This window comes from Dendrobates tinctorius, unplaced genomic scaffold (assembly GCF_039654945.1).
Source record: "Dendrobates tinctorius isolate UK_male_01 unplaced genomic scaffold, ASM3965494v1 ptg000201l, whole genome shotgun sequence".
In the NCBI taxonomy this organism is placed as follows: domain Eukaryota; kingdom Metazoa; phylum Chordata; class Amphibia; order Anura; family Dendrobatidae; genus Dendrobates; species Dendrobates tinctorius.
Genome location: NW_027361868.1, coordinates 13,007,538 through 13,028,958, shown reverse-complemented (window position 1 = coordinate 13,028,958; position 21,421 = coordinate 13,007,538). Strand labels below are relative to the sequence as shown.

At 44.4% G+C, this 21,421-nt stretch overlaps 1 long non-coding RNA gene across 1 annotated transcript in view; it reads right to left on the bottom strand.

Annotated features, from left to right (window-relative positions):
- Positions 1-11,052: 11,052 nt before the first annotated feature.
- The window catches only part of LOC141056881 (uncharacterized), a 174,605-nt gene continuing 164,236 nt past the window's right edge, over positions 11,053-21,421 (bottom strand). The window contains exons 4-6 of the long non-coding RNA XR_012221950.1: positions 18,514-18,577; positions 18,026-18,197; positions 11,053-11,493 (exon numbers count right to left, since the gene is read on the bottom strand). This is a non-coding gene — a long non-coding RNA (uncharacterized lncRNA). The remainder of the gene's footprint in view (positions 11,494-18,025; positions 18,198-18,513; positions 18,578-21,421) is intronic.

The following is a 21,421-nucleotide window of genomic DNA, read 5'->3' as shown; positions in this document are numbered from 1 at the left end:
TGTGAAGCCCCCTTAAGAGATCTATTATTCCAGGTCATGTTTGGAAAATTAAGATATTATTGGTTTTCAATGTAGTAAATTAAACCCATGTGTATTTTATGGTGAGTTCATCTGTTTTTTTTTGGGGGGTGCATGCTGAATTACGAGATGCATCAAGACACCAACATTAATAGATTGAACATGGGCTACAAAATTCTACAAAATTCAAAAACTGTTGGAGAGAGTTGAGAGCACCCCATACACATTAGATGGATGGCGGATCCCACCGAAATTGGTGGGTTCACGTTAAGCTCTTTATGACCTTGAACGTATAGTTACGTCCAAGGTCATGTCCCTGCCTTTGATGCCGGTTTCAATGCTGAGCCCGCATCTTTCCCTGATCTGATCAGCTGTCATGCACCTCTAACAGCTACGGGTGGATCCAAGATCCACCCACGGCCGTTAATAAGTTAAAAGCCACTGCCAATCATTGAAAGCGGTATTTAACATGTGCAGGCCAGAAGCGCTTCACAAGTCCCGCCATCTGAGCACCTGTCACATGATTGCAGGGTGCCGATGGCTTGTCATGACAGTCAGGGGTCTACAGAAGACCCCCGTGCCTGTCACTGTGAATCTCCTATGACCGTTGGCCCATGGTAGACGTTCATAGGAGATTGTGAATTCTGCAGCACATAGCAGTGCTGAAGCTCCGCTATGTGTAGCACAGGCGATCGGATGATCACAGCTTCAAATCTCCTAAGAAGACTATTGAAGCCAGTAAAAATTAAAAATAAGTTTTAAAAAATAAAAATAAAATGCAAAGGTTCAAGTCACCCCCCCTTTGCCCCATTCAAAATAAAAAAAATCAGAATACACATACCGTATTTGGAATTGCTTCATTCAGAAATGTCCGATTTGTTAAAATATAAAGTAAATTAATCTGATCTGTAAATGGCGTAACAAGAAAAAAATTGATACTCCAGAATTACAGTTTTTTGTCCACCTCAAAATTGAAATAAAACTAAATAACAGACGATTAAAACATCAAATCTACCCCAAAATGGTATTAATAAAACCATCAACTAAGGGCGCAAAAAAAGCAGCCCCCACCCAGCCCAAAAAATGGAGACGCTACTAGTCTTGGAAAATGGAGACATGAGCAAATTATTTTTTCTTTCAAATTTCTGATATTTTTTTCACCACTTAAATAAAAAAGAACCTATATACATGTTTGATATCTGCATACTCATACTGACCTGGAGAATCATAAAGACAGGTCAGTTTTAGCATTTAGTGAACGTCATTAACTAAAAAACTTTTTTTGCAATTTCACCACACTTGGATTTTTTTCCCATTTTCCAGTATGCTATAGGGTAAAATCAATAGTGTCATTCAAAAGTACTACTTGTCTCACAAAAAAATAAGCCCTGATATGGCTATATTGACAGAAAAAAAAAAAAAAAATTATGGCTCTGGAAGAGGGGGAGCAAAAAATGAAAGCACAAAAACATAAAATAGCAAGGTGGTGAAGGGGTTAATATCTAGAGCAGCCCTCAGGTAAAGTTCAAGGTCCATTTACCGCATATTAGTGGACAGTCAGTAAACGAGAATTCATAAGAACACTTATTCATGATTATTGACCCATAGAAACATGCTGGCGATCATCTGGGGAACAATCATAGAATAATAGAATGGTAGAGTTGGAAGGGTCCTTGGTCATCTAGTCCAACCCCCTGCTCAATGCAGGCTTCACTAAATTATCCCAGACAGATGTCTGTCCAGCCTCTGTTTGAAGACTTCCATTGAAGGAGAACTCACTACCTCTCGTGGCAGCCTGTTCCACTCACCTGTTCCATCTGTTTCACCTGTTCCACTCACTGTTCATCACCCTCACTGTCAAAAAGTTCTTTCTAATATCTAATCTGTGTGTTTTCCCATTCAGTTTCATCCCATTTTTTCTAGTCTTTCTTTATGCAAATTAGAATAAAGATGATTCCTCAAGAATGTGAAAGCCCTTGAGATGTTTATAGACAGCCATTAAGTCTCCCCCGAGTCTTCTCTTTTGCAAGCTAAACATTCCCAAATCCTCTAACCGTTCTCAGACCGGTCACCATTCTGGTTGCTCTTCTCTGAACTTTCTCATTTGATCTTGTCTTTTTTCAAAATGTGGTGCTCAGAACTGGACACAGTATTTCAGATGAGGTACTTGCATACATGTTTTTTAATAATTAGTTTAAAGAACTTTCCTGGTATAGAAGTCAGACTCATCGGCCTATAGTTCCCTGAGTCCACCTTCTTCTCCTTTTTGAAGATAAGGACAACATTTGCTCTTCTCCAGTCTTCTGGGACTTCTTCTGTTCTCCAATAATTTTCAAAGATGATGGAGAGGGGTTCGAGAATTTATTCTGCTATCTCAGTACCGTAGGATGTAATTCATCTGGACCAGGAGAATTTAATTCATTTATGTTAGCTAAATATTCCCTCACTATCTCTCTGGTTATAGGTAGTGTGGATTCTTCTATTCCTTTAATAGTACAGTGAAGATCAGAAGCAAAATAGAAATTTCAAAATTTGTCCTCAACATAATTTTTGACCACGTCACCATTTTCATCCTGTAAAAATCCTATTGCATCTTTGACTTTTCTTGTACTTTTGACATACCCCAAAATCCTTTTTTTATTGCTTTTGATGTCTCTTGCAAGCCTTACTTCATTGTCAGCTTTAGTAATCTGATTTGTGCCCTACAGGTTCTGCAGACAGCATAATATTCTTCTTTAGATATGCCTCTCTCTTTCCATTTGATAAAAATTTCTTTCTTCCTTTTTAGAATGTGTTTAAGTTCTGTGTTCGTCCATCCTGGTTTCCCTAAACACTTCCTATTCTTCCATCTTTTAGGGATTGTTAACGATTGTGCTTTGAGAATCTCATTTTTCAAAATTCCTCATCCTTCCTGAACATTTCTCTCCTTAAAGACATCCAGCCATTGGATACTTCCTATCCTCTTTCTGAGTCCCTTAACCCCTTCACCCCCAAGGGTGGTTTGCACGTTCATGACCGGGCCAATTTTTACAATTCTGACCACTGTCCCTTTATGAGGTTATAACTCTGGAACGCTTCAACGGATCTAGGCGATTCTGAGATTGTTTTCTCGTGACATATTGTACTTCACTTTAGTGGTAAAAATTTTTCACTATAACTTGCGTTTATTTATGAAAAAAACAGAAATATGGCAAAAATTTTGAAAATTTTGCAATTTTCAAACTTTGAATTTGTATGCCCTTAAAACAGAGAAATATGTGACACAAAATAGTTACTAAATAACATTTCCCACATGTCTACTTTACATCAGCACAATTTGGGAAACAACATTTTTTTTTGTTAGGAAGTTATAAGGGTTAAAATTTGACAAGCGATTTCTAATTTTTACAACAAAACTTACAAAACCATTTTTTTTAGGGACCACCTCACATTTGAAGTCACTTTGAGGGGTCTATATGGCAGAAAATACCCAAAAGTGACACCATTCTAAAAACTGCACCCCTGAAGCTACTCAAAACTACATTCAAGAAGATTATTAACCCTTCAGGTGCTTCACAGGAGCAGAAGCAACGTGGAAGGAAAAAATGAACATTTAACTTTTTAGTCACAAAAATAATATTTTAGCAACAATTTTTTTATTTTCCCAAGGGTAACAGGAGAAATTGGACCCCAAAAGTTGTTGTCAAATTTGTCCTGAGTACGCTGATACCCAATATATGGGGGGGAACCACTGTTTGGGCACAAGGCAGGGCTCAGAAGGGAAGGAGCCCCGTTTGACTTTTTCAACCTAAAATTGGCTGGAATTGAGATCAGACGCCATGTCGCGTTTGACGAGTGTCTGATGTGCCTAAACAGTGGAAACCCCCCACAAGTGACCCCATTTTGGAAACTAGACCCCCTAAGGAACTTATCTAGATGTGTGGTGACCACTTTGAACCCCCAAGGGCTTCACAGAAGTTTATAACACCTGGGCGTGAAAATAAAAAATCCTATTTTTTCCACAAACATGATCATTTAGTCCCCAATATTTTGTTTTCCCAAGGGTAACAGGAGAAATTGGACCCCAAAGGTTCTTGTCAAATTTGTCCTGAGTACACTGATACCCAATATGTGGGGGGGAACCACTGTTTGGGCACATGGCAGGGCTCAGAAGGGAAGGAGCCCCGTTTGACTTTTTCAACCTAAAATTGGCTGGAATTGAGATCGGACGCCATGTCGCGTTTGACGAGCGTCTGATGTGCCTAAACAGTGGAAACCCCCCACAAGTGACCCCATTTTGGAAACTAGACCCCCTAAGGAACTTATCTAGATGTGTGGTGACCACTTTGAACCCCCAAGGGCTTCACAGAAGTTTATAACACCTGGGCGTGAAAATAAAAAATCATATTTTTTCCACAAACATGATCATTTAGTCCCCAATATTTTGTTTTCCCAAGGGTAACAGGAGAAATTGGACCCCAAAGGTTGTTGTCAAATTTGTCCTGAGTATGCTGATACCCAATATGTGGGGGGGAACCACTGTTTAGGCACATGGCAGGGCTCAGAAGGGAAGGAACCACGTTTGACTTTTTCAACCTAAAATTGGCTGGAATTGAGATCGGACGCCATCTCACGTTTGACGAGCGTCTGATGTGCCTAAACAGTGGAAACCCCCCACAAGTGACCCCATTTTGGAAACTAGACCCCCTAAGGAACTTATCTAGATGTGTGGTGACCACTTTGAACCCCCAAGGGCTTCACAGAAGTTTATAACACCTGGGCGTGAAAATAAAAAATCATATTTTTTCCACAAACATGATCATTTAGTCCCCAATATTTTGTTTTCCCAAGGGTAACAGGAGAAATTGGACCCCAAAGGTTGTTGTCAAATTTGTCCTGAGTATGCTGATACCCAATATGTGGGGGGGGAACCACTGTTTAGGCACATGGCAGGGCTCACAAGGGAAGGAGCCCCGTTTGACTTTTTCAACCTAAAATTGGCTGGAATTGAGATCGGACGCCATGTCACGTTTGACGAGCGTCTGATGTGCCTAAACAGTGGAAACCCCCCACAAGTGACCCCATTTTGGAAACTAGACCACCTAAGGAACTTATCTAGATGTGTGGTGACCACTTTGAACCCCCAAGGGCTTCACAGAAGTTTATAACACCCGGGCGTGAAAATAAAAAATCCTATTTTTTCCACAAATATGATCATTTAGTCCCCAATATTTTGTTTTCCCAAGGGTAACAGGAGAAATTGGACCCCAAAGGTAGTTGTCAAATTTGTCCTGAGTACGCTGATACCCAATATGTGGGGGGGAACCACTGTTTAGGCACATGGCAGGGCTCAGAAGGGAAGGAGCCCCGTTTGACTTTTTCAACCTAAAATTGGCTGGAATTGAGATCGGACGCCATGTCACGTTTGACGAGCGTCTGATGTGCCTAAACAGTGGAAACCCCCCAAGGGCTTCACAGAAGTTTATAACACCCGGGCGTGAAAATATAAAATCCTGTTTTGTTCCCACATAAATGATCATTTAGTCCCCAATTTTTAATTTTCCCAAGAGTAACAGGAGAAATTGGACCCCAAAAGTTGTTGTTCAATTTGTCCTGAGTACCCTGATACCCCACATGTGGGAGAAAACTACTGTTTGGGCACACGTCAGGGCTCGAAAGGGAAGTAATGACGTTTTGGAAAGCAGACTTTGATGGAATGGTCTGCGGGCGTCATGTTCCATTTGCAGAGCCCTTGATGTTCCTAAACAGTAGAAACCCCCAATAAGTGACCCCATTTTGGAAACTAGATCCCCTAAGGAACTTATCTAGATGTGTGGTGAGCACTTTGAACCCCCAAGGGCTTCACAGAAGTTTATAACACCCGGGCGTGAAAATATAAAATCCTGTTTTGTTCCCACATAAATGATCATTTAGTCCCCAATTTTTAATTTTCCCAAGAGTAACAGGAGAAATTGGACCCCAAAAGTTGTTGTTCAATTTGTCCTGAGTACCCTGATACCCCACATGTGGGAGAAAACTACTGTTTGGGCACACGTCAGGGCTCGAAAGGGAAGTAATGACGTTTTGGAAAGCAGACTTTGATGGAATGGTCTGCGGGCGTCATGTTCCATTTGCAGAGCCCTTGATGTTCCTAAACAGTAGAAACCCCCAATAAGTGACCCCATTTTGGAAACTAGACCCCCTAAGGAACTTATCTAGATGTGTGGTGAGCACTTTGAACCCCCAAGTGTTTCACTAAAGATTATAATGCCCAGGCGTGAAAATATAAAATCCTGTTTTGTTCCCACATAAATGATCATTTAGTCCCCAATTTTTAATTTTCCCAAGAGTAACAGGAGAAATTGGACCCCAAAAGTCATTGTCCAATTTGTCCTGGGTACTCTGGAACCCCACATGTGGGAAAAAACTGTTTAGGCACACGTCGGGGCTCGAAAGGGAAGTAGTGTTGTTTTGGAATGCAGACTTTGATGGTCTGCTGGCATCATGTTCCATTTGCAGAGTCCCTGATGTGCCTAAACAGGAAAAAAACCCACATATGACATCATTTTGGATACTAGACCCCCAATGAACAAATCTAGATGTGCCCCCAACTAATCTAATGTAAATTAGTAGTGCATGGAGGTGTGGTACAATTTGAAGCAATCCTTCATGCACAGGCCAGGTTTTTCGGGGCAGGTGTCACACTGGTAATTGGTGTCCCTGCGTATTCCTTTTTTGTAACACACTCAACACCTTTTTTGCGGCTTACCTTTTCTTGGGGTTGGCGGGACCACCCCCGGAAAATGCTGACCTGGGACAATACGAGCACCTTCAGTTCCTGAAGTACTGGGGCCCGCTCCTTCCTGAGCGCCAAACATCATGGCCTTAACCACTACCTCCTGGAAATGAAGGTACGCCGTATCGCTGGGGCATGCACATTGTGACAGCAGGAATGCGTTGAGCATTGCCATTTGGACGATGTGCACGGCCAGCTTTTTGTACCACACCTTGGCCTTCCTCAATGCATTGTACGGTTGGAGGAGTTGATCGGAGAGATCAACTCCCCCCATTTTTTTGTTGTACCCCACTACACATGTCGGTTTGAGGACCTGTGTAGAGGTACCCCGTACAGTGCAGAGGGTACTGCCATCACCGTGTATGGTGGTGAAGAGATGAACATCTCTCTTGTCCTTGTACTTGACCACCAGCAGGTGGTCGCTACATTGGGCTCTGCTCTCACCTTTTCGGAGCATCTGCCCAAGTAGCGTCTTCGGGAGGCCTCTCTGATTTTTGCGGACAGTACCGCAGGTTGCGGTACGTCGCTCAGAGAGGGATTTGTAGAGTGGGATGCTGGTATAAAAGTTATCAGTGTAGAGGTGATAACCTTTATCCAGCAGTGGGTGCACCAAATCCCACACAATTTTCCCACTCACTCCCAGGAAAGGAGGACACTCAGGGGGTTCAATCCGGGTGTCCTTCCCTTCGTAAACTCTAAACTTGTGGGTGTACCCTGAGGTACTCTCACACAACTTATAGAGTTTGATTCCGTACCTGGCCCTCTTACTGGGCAGGTATTGACGGAATCGCAGCCTTCCCTTGAAGTGAACCAAGGACTCATCCACGCAGATGTCCCTTTGGGGCACGTACACTTCAGCAAACTTTTTGTTGAAGTGTTCGATGACCGGCCGAACTTTGAACAGGCGGTCAAAGTTGGGGTCATCTTGTGCGGGACACGCTGCATTATCAGTATAATGCAGAAACTTGTGGATGGCCTCAAAACGCGTCCGGGCCATGACCATTCGGAACACTGGAGTGTTGTATAAAATATCAACACTCCAATATTGCCGAATTTCCGGCTTCTTCAGTATCCCCATATGGAGGACCAGGCCCCAAAACTGCGTCATTTCAACTGCGTCTACAGGAGACCAGTTTGAAAATGTTGAACGCGGGTTTTGCTCCAAAAATTGACGAGCGTACAAATTAGTTTGCTCCACCATGAGGTTAACAAAATCCTCAGAGAAAAAGACTTTGAAAAAGTCAATTTCTGTGAGGCCGGTGGTGTCAAACTTGATTCCTGATTCTGCCACAAAATCAGGAATCAGTGGCTCGTAATTTTCGGGGGGCGAGGTCCATACGGGGAGCACTGGGTCAGCTGCGGGCATGGTGGGCGCTGCCTCATCTTCTGTCCTGGAGCGTCTGCGTGGCGGTTCCGCAGGACCCGAGGAGGAAGATGAGGAGGGGGAAGAGGAAGAAGAAGAGGATGAAGAATCCGAAAAATAAAGAAAAGTCGGATCATCATCCAAATCGCTATCAGTTTCGGAGGCAAGTAAAGCATATGCCTCCTCCACTGAATAGCGCTGTTGGGATGAATTTGATGACATTTTTGTGTAAATATGGTGCTTGGGTGTACACTTTATTGAAAACTGTATGTGTACATGAGGGGGGGAGCGATTGGTGTAAACTTTCTGTAAAGAAAAAGCTGTGGAAAAAAGTCTAAAACAGCAGGCCCTAGCTGATAAGTGTCACTTATCAAAACTAGGCTGCTGGATGTGCGCACGGGGTGGCGCAAGGGGGAGGTGGAAAAAAAAAAAAAGGAAAACGGCAAACTCTGATAAGTGAACTGTGTCACTTATCCAAGTTTCGCAGCTGCGGGATGTGTGTACGGAGGGGCTAAGGAAAAAAAAGCGAGCTCAAGTGTTGATCGGTGAACTGCGTCACCAATCAACGCTTGGCGGCTGCGCACGGAGGTGGCGCAAAAGTGGGGTGGAGGGGGGTAAAAATAGGGGGAAGGGGGATGGGGGGATTGGGGTGGATGAAGAGAGATTGGGCAGGGATCAACAGTTAGGGTTGTAGTTAGGTGGCACAAAGGGGGGTGAAAAAAATGAAAAGCGGCAGGCACAAGCTTGGATAAGTGACGTGTGTCACTTATCCAACTTTTGCGGCTGCGGGATGTGTGTACGGAAGTGGCGCAAAGGGGGCTAAGGAAAAAAAAGCGAGCTCAAGTGTTGATCGGTGAACTGCGTCACCAATCAACGCTCGGCAGCTGCGCACGGAGGTGGCGCAAAAGTGGGGTGGAGGGGGGTAAAAATAGGGGGAAGGGGGATGGGGGATTGGGGTGGATGAAGATAGATTGGGCAGGGATCAACAGTTAGGGTTGTAGTTAGGTGGCACAAAGGGGGGTGAAAAAAATGAAAAACGGCAGGCACAAGCTTGGATAAGTGACGTGTGTCACTTATCCAACTTTTGCGGCTGCGGAATGTGTGAACGGAAGTGGCGCAAAGGGGGCTAAGGAAAAAAAAGCAAGCGCGAGTGTTGATCGGTGAACTGCGTCACCGATCAACGCTCGCCGGCTGCGCACGGAGGTGGCGCAAAAGTGGGGTGGAGGGGAGTAAAAGGGGGGTGAAGGGGGGTAAGAGGGGGGGTGGAGGGGATGAAGATAGATTGGGGGGGTGAAGATAGATTGGGCAGGGGATCAGGGATCAATTAACACTTACAATTGTAGTTTTCTTTCTTCTTCTTCTTCTTTCTTCTGCAGGGATTGTGATGCTACAAGCTGTGGCACCACAATACCCAGCACAGGAGCTCTTGCTGCGTCCGACCTCTCTGCAGGAATCCTCAGCTAGAGTGAGGACCCCTGCAGACAGGTCAGACAGGTCAGAGGCAGGTCAGGGGGCAGGTCACAGAGCGGTCACATCGCTGCTGTGACCTGTCATTGGTGGGATCGAATGATTACATCGATCCCACCAATCCCTGATCTGCCTGGTGACCATGGCAACTGCCTAGAATCGGAGCTCACAGCTCCGATTACTAGGCAGGTCATGCCCAGGTCACCAGCAGGGCACAGAGCGGTCACATGGTGACCGCAGCTGTGCCCTGTGGTTGGCGCGATCGCCGATCTAATCGATCGCTCCAGCCAACTCCTGCAGGCCCTGCTGGGCCTGCATCAGGCTCCAGCACGATCGGTGCTAATATAGCACCGATCCTGGCCGGTACTGGCAGGGCACAGCTGCGATATAGCGCCGCTGTGCACTGCGATTGGCGCGATCGATCAGATCGGCGATCGCGCCAATCCGGGTGCTTTTTGCCGGTGCCTTGCGTTGCCAGGCACCGGCTCTAGGATCGAGTACATCGGTACTCGATCCCCACCTAGGACATCATTGTTTCAGCCAAGCTGATTGGCTGAAACAATGAGAAACGCTGCGATTGGCTGTTCAGAATTGAACAGCCAATCACAGCGCTCTGGATGCCGGGGGGCGGGATTGCAGCCCGGGATGCCGACGCCATCTTTTCTAAGGTGAGATGGCGTCGGAATTTTAATGCGATCACCGCGACTTTAGTCGCGGTATCGCATTAAAGGGCCCGACGTACTATCCCGTCCACGGTCATACGGGCCCGGGTACCATGGACGGGATAGTACGTCGGATGTCAGGAAGGGGTTAAAATCTACCTTTCTATAATCTAACCTTGAATTCTGAGTCTTCACAGGTCTTCCTCCTATAGCTATCCAAAATTCTGTGATAGTATGATAGCTGCCTCCTAAGTCCCCATCCACCCAACAAGCAAAATCCTGGCGTAAAAATCATCATTGTGGACCACGAGTCATCTCATGTAAACTGAGGATGTGCTGTTGACAATATGCAAAATACATTGTCACAGAATGATCACATTAACAATTATTCAGTCCCTATATACCTTGTAATGGCTCCAGATCCAAGGAATTCCCACTGATCAACACAATCAGCGAGGTTTACCTATCTCTTAAAGTAACCTCATATCAGTAGCACATGCCACTAAGTTATGATTGGTGAGGGGCTGACCTCTGAGAATGAAGGGAACCCAGGGAGAATGAAGTCTCCTTTACTAATATATTCTTTTTTTCTAATTAGTTGTTTTTTCATTGTTATAGATTCTCCATTTCATTTTCTGCATGTTATTTTGGAGAACACAATTTTACTAGAAATTTTACTAGAAGTTCAGAGATATGGTTTACAGGAGTCATGTGGACCATAGGAAAAAATCACAAGAAACATAAAAAAAATTGCAGCACTCACTCGATCCTTGGTGATATATTTCTTTATTCCATTACATGGATAACATCATAAGGTGCAGTGGGCAGGTGGCAGGGGACATTACCAGGTGAGACAAGAGGTAAATAGAACTGATTAAAATCTTTAAAAAATGTAAAATTTTTCTATATAAAGAAGCTATCGCAGTTTGCACCTTTTAAATTGTAGGCTCATGGCACGGGAGAGACATGTTTGTCCATTTAACTGTAGGCTGCTAACTCAAGAGAGGTATATGCAGAAGAACAGGGACCCATCAGAGGGAGGTCACCTTGTCGTGGTTGATGGGGACACATGAATTGGCCAATTTATGTGCTAAGAACCTTCATTTTTATAAGTTCATCTTACTGAGTAATAACAGAGTTTAGATTCTATGTCTTCATTGTTTGCATATATTTTGGTTCATACAGAGTGCTGCTGTGTTTTTCTTTTTCTAGATAGAAAGATAACAGATAGATGGATAGATAAATAATATGTAGATAGATAATAGATAGATAGAGATAGAAAGCTATATAGATAAATATAGATAGATGATAGACAGATAGATAATAGATACATAGATACATAAATAGATAATATAAAATAGATAGTTACATAGACAGATACAGTAATTTATAGATAATAGATAGATGATAGATAGATAATAGATAGATAGATAGATAGATAGATAGATAGATAGATAGATAGATAGATAGATAATAGATAGTGTGGTGTGACTGGCGGTCACGTGGTTAATGACCGATATGTATAACAGGGTGGGTGGCCCTGTGATTGAAGCTGGAACATGTATTGATCAGCAGATCTACTGCTGAGGGTTTGTTACTGTGTATTAGGGAAACTTCCAGGTGACTTGGTGAGATGGGTGGAACCAGTCACCTACAAACCCACCCAGGGGCGTGTGTCTGAACGCCCAAAATAAAGCCTATGTGTGTGTGGCTGTGTGGAATAGGACCTTTGGTGAGGTCATGACCATGTGATCCATACCTCACCCATGGGTGTGGTTATGGACCATATAATGTGACCAGGGTGGGTCACATGGAGAGAGTGTGTGTACCTGAATGGTGCAGACTGCAAGGTCCTGGAAGGTCTGTGTTGGGAGATCCTGGAAGGAGGATCGGATCCCTGGAGCACATGGCAAGACTTTGTAACCGGTGAGGCCGGTGTGTGTTGGACAGTCCCCAGGAGGGGACGGACGTCCTGAATAAGGAGCAACTAGAAGTAACACGGACAGGGGGAAATAACTGTGTTTAGGCTATGGAGCCTGCGTGCTGGACATAGCACAGCCTGTGTGACCACAGGGCTAAGAGAGCTGAGTTGTTATGAACATTCCTCTGTCTGATATAAGACAGTTGCCTTTTATGGTTTATGCTGTATAATAAACCGTATGGACTATTTATGTGAAAAACCCATGTGGAACCTTGTTAATTGGCTGCCAAGTGCCAAGTCCCCCAACACAAACAATAGGCGCTACCTTACAATTGGTGGAGAATGCTAAGGGCACTTTTGTAGCCTTGTTGCTAGGGGCAATGGACGAGGTCTACAAACTCGGTTGCTAGGGGCAACGGTGCAAGAAGCACATGTTGCAGTGCTGACTCTGAGCCAAAAGGAGCGTATGGTCTTGAAAACCGTGTGATACTGACCAGGGTCAGTGAAAGAGACTGTGTATTGATAATTTGTGGGATACCTCTGAGTAGAAGAGGCATCCAGGAACCTGTGTGGCCATCACCAACAGGTAACAGACAGGAGTCTGTGATATGCTGACCGGGGTCAGGGAAAGACTGTATGAGAAGTAGCTATAGGGTGCCTTTGTGGATAAGAGGTACCCGGGAACCTGTGTGGCTGACACCAACAGGTAACGGACAGGAGTCCGTGTTGTACTGGCCGGGGTCAGTGAGAGACTCTGTGTGTGTGTTTTTTTTCTTTTCTATAAAGCTGAAGGTGTTTAAAAAACAAATCTGAACTGAGAAAAGTAAGTTAATGTGTATGCACAATGTAAGTGCATATTAACACATGACCATTAACCAGAGAAAACAAAAAGCAAAAAACACAAATATAACTAAAAAGTAAAAAATATACTGCAAATAATGCATAAAGGTAATGATAATAATAAGGGTATTTAGTAAACATAATTTTGATCAAAATAATGTACAAGCCATCCCGCCACGTCACGGCAACCCTTGTGGGACAGTCCCTACTCTAGTATTTAAAACCTTTTCACTTGCCAAGTGGCGTGAATGTGAATAAGGGTCGAGCGGCTGAACCACTAGTAACAGCTTAGGCCAGCTTACACTTAGACTGTATGAGAAGTAGCTATAGGGTGCCTTTGTGGATAAGAGGTACCCGGGAACCTGTGTGGCTGACACCAACAGGTAACGGACAGGAGTCCGTGTTGTACTGGCCGGGGTCAGTGAGAGACTCTGTGTGTGTGTTTTTTTTCTTTTCTATAAAGCTGAAGGTGTTTGCTGTGACTCGGCGGGGTCACAAAGTTTTTTTCTCAAGTCAGCATGCGTTGGCTCAGGGGGGTCACGAAGGTGACAAGCGTCTAGCTGTAACTTGGCAGAGTTACGAAGATTGCTGTGGATCGGCGGGTCCACGAAGACAGCGCAGCGGGAGCGTGCAGGGACTTTTGGCAGCGGGAGCTGCAGTTGCAAGTTGCAGTGAGAGGTTCTGCAGCAGGAGCTGCAGTGACACCAGCAGCTGCTTGTGAGCGGCAGCCGAAGGCACCGGTGATTTGTGGCTACAGCAGGAGCTGTGGCAGTGCCAGCAGGAGGGGTGTCGTAAGAGGTTATCAGAGTGTTTAACCTCTTAAAGGGCCAGTACAAGCCTGAAAAACATAAACCTGACTGTGTGAACTCGGTCCTGAGAGTGCCGTGAGGGAGTCCACGGAGTGTACCCCAGAGAGGGGTGGTGTCCCAAAAAAGGGGGCAGCAACCCAAAACAGCGAAGGGTGCCCAAAAGGGGGGTGGATTCCAAAAAGGGGCAGTATCCTAAAAGGGAGTAGTTGCCCAAAAAGTGGTGGAGTCCCAAAAGGGGCGGTATCCCAAAAGGGAGTAGGTGCCCAAAAAGGAGTGGAGTCCCGGGGAATGGGGGCAGAGCATCCCAAAGTTAAAGGGGTGGCGCAGACAGATGGTTGCCAGGGTCAAGTGTACTATGAGTGTCCAGTCTGCTATATAAACTACCCACCTGGTACGGTGCTATGGGGGTGTGCCCTACAGATAAATGATGAAGTTCTGGTTAGTCTGGTGGACTATGGGGGCCCGGTGACTCTAGTGAGGGTTGCACCTGAGGGATTTGAAATACCCAGTAGAAAGGTTGGGGTCACCTGCAACCACGGGGGCACTAAGGATTATCCAGTGGCCAGGGTAATCTTTGAAACAAGGCGGGACATTGCGGGACAGGATGTCGCTATAGTCCCGAATTTGTCTTGTGCAGTGGTTATAGGCCGCGACTCTAATCTGTTCTCCGACTTGTGGGAGAGGGGCGTTCCTTTACAGCAGGAGGATGGAGGCATCTCTACTGTAGGAATGACCAGAAGAAAGAGTGGGTCTGACCAACTCGGGGACTTAGCAGAGGGGTCCGACACCGTTAGAAGTGGGGACTGCTGTTTACAGGATGACCGATCAGGTGGTGGTGACTCCCATTCAGACAGTGACGCAAGAGGAAAGGGTGCATCTCCCCAACTTACGGACCTGATGTCTATTGACATGTACCACAGAATGACTGATAGTGATGTGGTAGAGAAGATGTCTGGAGCGGACACACAGTTAGAGGGTAACTGGAGGGTTCACTCTACTGTGGGGTGTGACTCAGACTCCGGGGTGACTGCGACTCTAAGATAGAAAGGGGGTACAGTGAGGAAGGTACAAAAAGTCGAGAGGTACCTGAGGGTGACCGGGCAGAGCCTCAAGAAAGTTTTAAGGAGTCTGAATTCTTGGCAGTCAAGGCCCGGCTTAGAGAGAAGGAAAGCAGGCGTTCCTAAGGGCATGTCACATTAAGATATATCGCTAGCAATATCGCTAAAACTAGTGATGTTATAGCGATATTGCTAGCGATATCGCTGTGTCTGATACTTACCTACAACCCGCTCCCCCGCTGGTTATCGCTGATCGCGCGAGAACGTCCAGGACCGCTTCTCGTCGTCAGCTTCCTGCGGCGCTTCCTGCTGTGAAGGCGAGCGATGCGTGGAGCCAGGCGGGAGGACGCAGGATCGCCTAGTGTGACAGGTAAGTAGCGACCCCCGTCCCCTGCGATGTCGCTGGTGAGATCTGCCTGTGTGGCAGCTCACTAGCGACCACTTAGCGATGTACCAGCGATCCTGACCGCGTCATATCGCTGGTCGGGATCGCTAGTACATCGCTAAGTGTGACAGTACCTCAAGACCTCGCTAAAGAGTTTGTCTTGAGATAAGCACAAAGTGGCAGATTTAAAGGCCGTATTAAAGTTAAGGAAAGAGCATATCGTGCAAGAAAAGGCCATGAAACAAACGGCCGAGCACAGGGTGGAGGAGCTGGAGAAGGAAGTCTCTGTGCTCAGAGGTCACCTGTCAACATGGCATAATGTAAATAAGGCCTTAAGAGAAGATGTGGAAGTGCTCAGAGAAGCAGTAAGAGGTCTTCAGCAAGAGGAGAAGTTGGTGGTCGAAGACTTAAAGTGGCGGTGCCCGAGTGATAACCAGACGGAGCCATCTGTCCATGAAGAGAGTGAGGCTTCGCTCTTCGAGTACGTGGTGGAGTTGCCCGAAGATATGCGAGAAGCTTGTGCCAGTACGGGTGTGCATGAGGCCTTTAAAAATGCAGTAAAAGCCTATATTGTGAACTGGGCCCCAGAGACGAACCAGTTGGTGATACTGTCAGAAACGGAAGTCACAAAGAAGAGGGTGGCTGTCCTGGCGGATATGCATCTGCAGTGTCTCCGCGCAAAACTGATGATTACCCTGAGTAATGGGAAAGCCGCTCAACGTCTGGAGCTTGTGAGGGAAGCTAAAAAACGGCTGGGCTTGGTGGAAGACGTAATTCCGGTACCCAGACATCTGGTGGGGAGAGTCATTGGAAGACCTGGAAACGTGATGCAGGAGATGGTGAATAGATCCGGTGTGAAGAGAGTGAGGATCCCACCTGCTGGTGACATCCAAGTACTGTAGCTGTTGAAGTTGACATGGTTCCAGTCATTGTTGTTGGCTCTGTGGAAAGCCTGAGAAACATCCGAATGCTACTGGAATATCGGATAGCATACCTGCAGGAGATAGAGCAGATAAGACTGGACTGACTGCAGATTAAGAAACAGATGCAGAACATCAGGTGGTGGCCGCCTCCAACTCAAGGTATAAGGACCCGAAGGGATCCTCCAAATAATGAAATGGCAGGTAGCCGGTGACTGTCAGCAAGACAAGAGCATCGAGAATCTGCAAGTGGCAGTTCTACTGTCAGTACAAGACTGAGAGACCTTACCTCCTGTGAGGTACTAAACTGGTCAGACTCAGGCCAGACAGTTGGCTTGACTGTAAGTGGGACTTCTGACCATACCCACCGGAAGAGCCAGCCAGTGAGAGAAAGGTTGGCTGACGAGGCATACGGCAGAAATATGGAGACTAACAAGGGTCTGGTGACCCAGTTGGACTGTGACTTAAGGGCCAAAGCTCAAAGCCGACATAAGGACCGCTGGGGCGGGGGAGGCCTAACAGTTTAACTCTGAAACGAGAAAGGACAAAGTCTGATAATGTGTTGGTCACAGAGAGGGATACAGTGACAGTGATAGGCTATGTCTCAGGAGCTGATGCTCAAAGACGACTGAGGGGGCACTCTCGACTGGTAGGGCAAGGTGGCATGGGTGCCTGGTCTCGAGGCCCTTGGTTTAAGACAAGTGTTCAACCCCACAAGTTAGAACAGAGGGGGGGGATATGTGGTGTGACTGGTGGTCACGTGGTTAATAACCGATATGTATAACAGGGTGGTTGGCCCTGTGATGGAAGCTGGAACAGGTATTGATCAGCAGATCTACTGCTGAGGGTTTGTTACTGTGTATTAGGGAAGCTTCCGGGTGACTTGGTAAGATGGGTGGGACCAGTCACCTACAAACCCACCCAGGGGTGTGTGTCTGAACACCCAAAGTAAAGCCTATGTGTGTGGCTGTGTGGAATAGGACTTTTGGTGAGGTCATGACCATGTGATCCATATCTCACCTATGGGTGTGGTTATGGACCACATAATGTGACCAGGGTGGGTCACATGGAGAGAGTGTGTGTACCTGAATGGTCCAGACTGCAAGGTCCTGGAAGGTCTGTGTTGGGAGATCCTGGAAGGAGGATCGGATCCCTGGAGCACATGGCGAGACTTTGTAACCAGTGAGGCGGGTGTGTGTTGGACGGTCCCCAGGAGGGGACGGACGTCCTGAATAAGGAGCATCTGAGAGGTAACCCCGGACAGGAGGAAATAACTGTGTTTAGGCTATGGAGCCTGCATGCTGGACATAGCACAGCCTGTGTGACCACAGGGCTAAGAAAGCGGAGCTCTTATGAACATTCCTCTGTCTGATATAAGACTGCTGCCTTTTATGGCTTATGCTGTATAATAAACCGTATGGACTATTTATGTGAGAAACCCGTGCCGGACCTTGTTAATCGGTTGCCAAGTGAGTGTCCCCCAATATGAACAATAGGCGCTACCTTACAATAGATGCTTAGATAGATAGATAGATAGATAGCTAATAGATAGATGATAGATAGATAGATGATAGATAGATAATATATAGACTATAGGTAGACAGATAGATAATACATAGAAGATAGATAGATAGATAGATAGATAGATAGATAGATAGATAATAGATTCTTTTGCTGTTATTTTCTTTTGAAGTATGTCGGTACCATATGTCCATTCATTACGAGGCTCAATAAATCACACAACTTTCTGACATAGTATATGAAATATAATAGAAATCCAAACACTCCACAGACATCCTATCTTCACCTTGTGTTGCTTGCTTTCATCCCAGATTAGGATCTTGGACATTTTCAGCTGGTTTGGAGAAGATGATTTTCTTTCTGCGGCACATGTGCTCTCACATGATCTTCATCCATCTTACAGAGGCAGCAGGTGAAACCTCGAGTTCCTTTCTGTGTCATTATGTCTCATTTGATACCTAGTTACACAACAGAAGCGGGAATCTGGTGTCATCAGTGGAATTCAGTTGTAGATTAATGGCCGTATTATATGTTTATATAGGTGGTATTAGGAGGCAGGGTACCTGCCACTACTAATAAAGTGTCTTCTGAATCAATGCATCATGTCTTCTTTTCAATGGTATTTTCCACCATCAAGTATATAAATTGAGAAACGTCACAATTTAAATGAAAAATTAAGGACCTGGGGACGACTGAGAGTGAACTTTGGCCCTTTGGCCTTTTACTGCATTTATTATCTGCATTTGGTAGGCCCTATATTTATAACGGACTCACAGTAGTTGGGAATTCTCTGTATCCATGGGTCCTTCTAACGTGTCCAGCTCATCCTTGCAAGAGGCTGTTACAAAAAATAATATCACCATTAGTTTATATATTTCATTCCCCCCTCCCCCTACATTTCCTAGAGATAAACTACCAATGGTCAAGATAAATGAGGAACCGGTTTACAATAAGTCTTCATTCACATTAAGACATTTCATTTCTATGTCCCATTTTCAGGAACAGACAGAAGGAATTAATTTCCGAAACAGAACAAGTGCTTAATTCTCATGTCCCACGACTTGAGAATCATTTAGTATTGTATTGTATTATATTGTATTGTTGCTGTTGTGTTGCTGCGCAGTAAGGTTTGCCTTTTAGAAGTTTGTCCTCCCTCTCTCCCTGTCTTCCTTCCTAGCTCTGATGTCAGTAACCCCTCCCTTCTTCATCCTCATTCTCTGTATGTCAGCCATCTTAAGAACCTCATGTCCTGCAGCTCTGGTTCAGAATAGTGTTTTTTTTTACCTACTGCAGCTGCTCCAGCTATCGCTATTGTAATTGTGCGTAACTACAACAACTCAGCTTGAAAATAAACCTTCCGGAACCTTCATACGTGCCTCCTGCAGTCAAGTTCAAGCTTTTTGATGAAATCACTTTTTGTGAGTAATAGTACATAGAGACAGTCTAGAACGGTGTCTCAAGCGCCGCACATTCGTAGCCTAGTTGCGGAATCAGAGTTATAACTATTGCAATCAGAAAGAATGGAGCCCCATTGATAATTTTGGGGTCCATTTGGATTTCACTAAGTGGTTTTAGAATGGAAAGAGAAGTTCGGCATGCTGCTCATTTTCTTCTGTTCTAAGAATGGAATCCTAAAGGAACCCAAATTGACTCCACAATAATCAAAGGAATCATTCTGCTTTTGTTTACATCAGCTACAATGGATATAAAAAGTCTATAAACCCCTGTTAAAATGCCAGGTTTTTGTGATAAGGCAAAAAAAATCAGATCAAGAAGAATCATTTCAGAACTTTTTCCACCTTTAATATCACTCATAATCTGTAAAAAAAAAAAATTAAAAACAAACTGAAATCATTTTGAGAGGAAATTTTTTAAAAAAAATTAAATATTGTAGTTACTTAAGTGTAAAACACTCTAATTGGAGATGTGGTTGTGTTCAGAATTAGCCAGTCACTCATGTTACACAGTGGTCAGTATACGGCCGTCATCATTTACAGGGATTTTATTTAACTCCATATAAAGTTTTGCTGTTCTAGGAGGATATTCCTGACACTTTCTTAGCTGCATTTTACGGAAAAACTCATGGTCCATAAACAGCTGACAACACAGCAAAGGGATCTCATTATTGGAAGTTATCAGTTAGGAAAAGAGGAACAAATACATTTCCAATGTGCTAGACATTGGGTTACCAAACATCAGTAAATTTAAGGACAGTCTGCAAAAAAAAGTGCTTTTTCCTGCCGTCCGTAGTGTCTGTTAGAAAGAAAGCATTGTTCGTAAAAAAAAAAATTCTGACGTTTCCCATCCAAAGGCAGCAACTTTCTTGTTTTTGTCACTGATGATATTGCTGAAGAAGATGATAAATTAATATTATTTCCAGAGGCCCATGACATATATGATACTTCACTATTTCTTTGTTTTCTAGTAAATCGATGGGAGTTGTTCTTCTGACAGCTGCACAAGTTCTTTGCATCCATGAATATATGCTGCATACAGGCAGATATTGTTTTGACTGCACAGGTCACTGACTTTAAGGGAAAGTGCACATTTACTTTTTAATTTCCTTTGTAAAAAAAAAAAAATCCCATGAAAAAAGTTTAGAAAAGGAAGTGTTATAATTAAAATAAGCACAGCATTTCCATAGGAAAACAATACAGACGCATTTACAGTCCTACCGTATGCAATTATTAACTCATTCCTGTACTTCACTTGTCATCAAAGTAATACAGCAAATTACTGGGAGAAAGCAGCACTACAGGTCCATTCTATACGTCTATATACTGACTTTGGTCCATTATTCCCTCTAGAGGAGATGATTCTGGGGCTTCATATAATCAATCTAATAGTTTATTCATGATTCAACCCTAAGGCTACAACCACATGGTGACCTTGTCCACTCAACATTAGGATCTCTAATGGGCAAGTAAGAGTAACCATGACCCAAAAGGAGACAGCAATCCAAACCTGTAGGATTTTGAACATAACCTTGCTAACTTTTACTGTTTTTGATGTTACCAGTAGGCAATTACGATCTCAAAGTTGCATAGACAAACTATTTGTGAAGTCCAAATCCTTGAAATAAACCCTACGAGAAAGTGATTGTCTCCATAATCACCTCCAAACGAAGTTATCCTCTGCTGGACTCTAGGCCCCCACATGGATCCTAAAATCATCTCTACCCCTAATGGATTACCCATGGAACCTATATCTAGTCCCATTAGTACTCTAGATTGCCAGTTCAACTTCACGGTGAAACGCAGTCTTTTGGGGTGTGTTGTGGATGAAATTGCATTTATTATTATTACTATGTTATTTCCATTTAATTTACATAAATTTTTTAAGGGTTTTACCAGAAATACTTATAAATAGTTTTACAGATTTCTAAACAAGTTTTATTTGGTCTTATAGTTCCAACCATATTACAAAAGGCTCAGGGATCTGCTATTCTCCCTTATGTTTCTGATTTCATACACAAGGAACTATTAGGGTCCTAGAGATTTTACAAAGAAGCAATAAGGAAAATCAGACATGGAGAAAAATATGGAAAACATGGCATGTTACCAGACACTACCCTTGTGGTACTCCAGAGGCGGGTGATACCAGATGGTTAACAGTTAAAGGGAATCTGTCAGTAGGATCAGCCTTTCTAAGCAGGTCCTGCTGTAATAGGAAGCTGATTAAA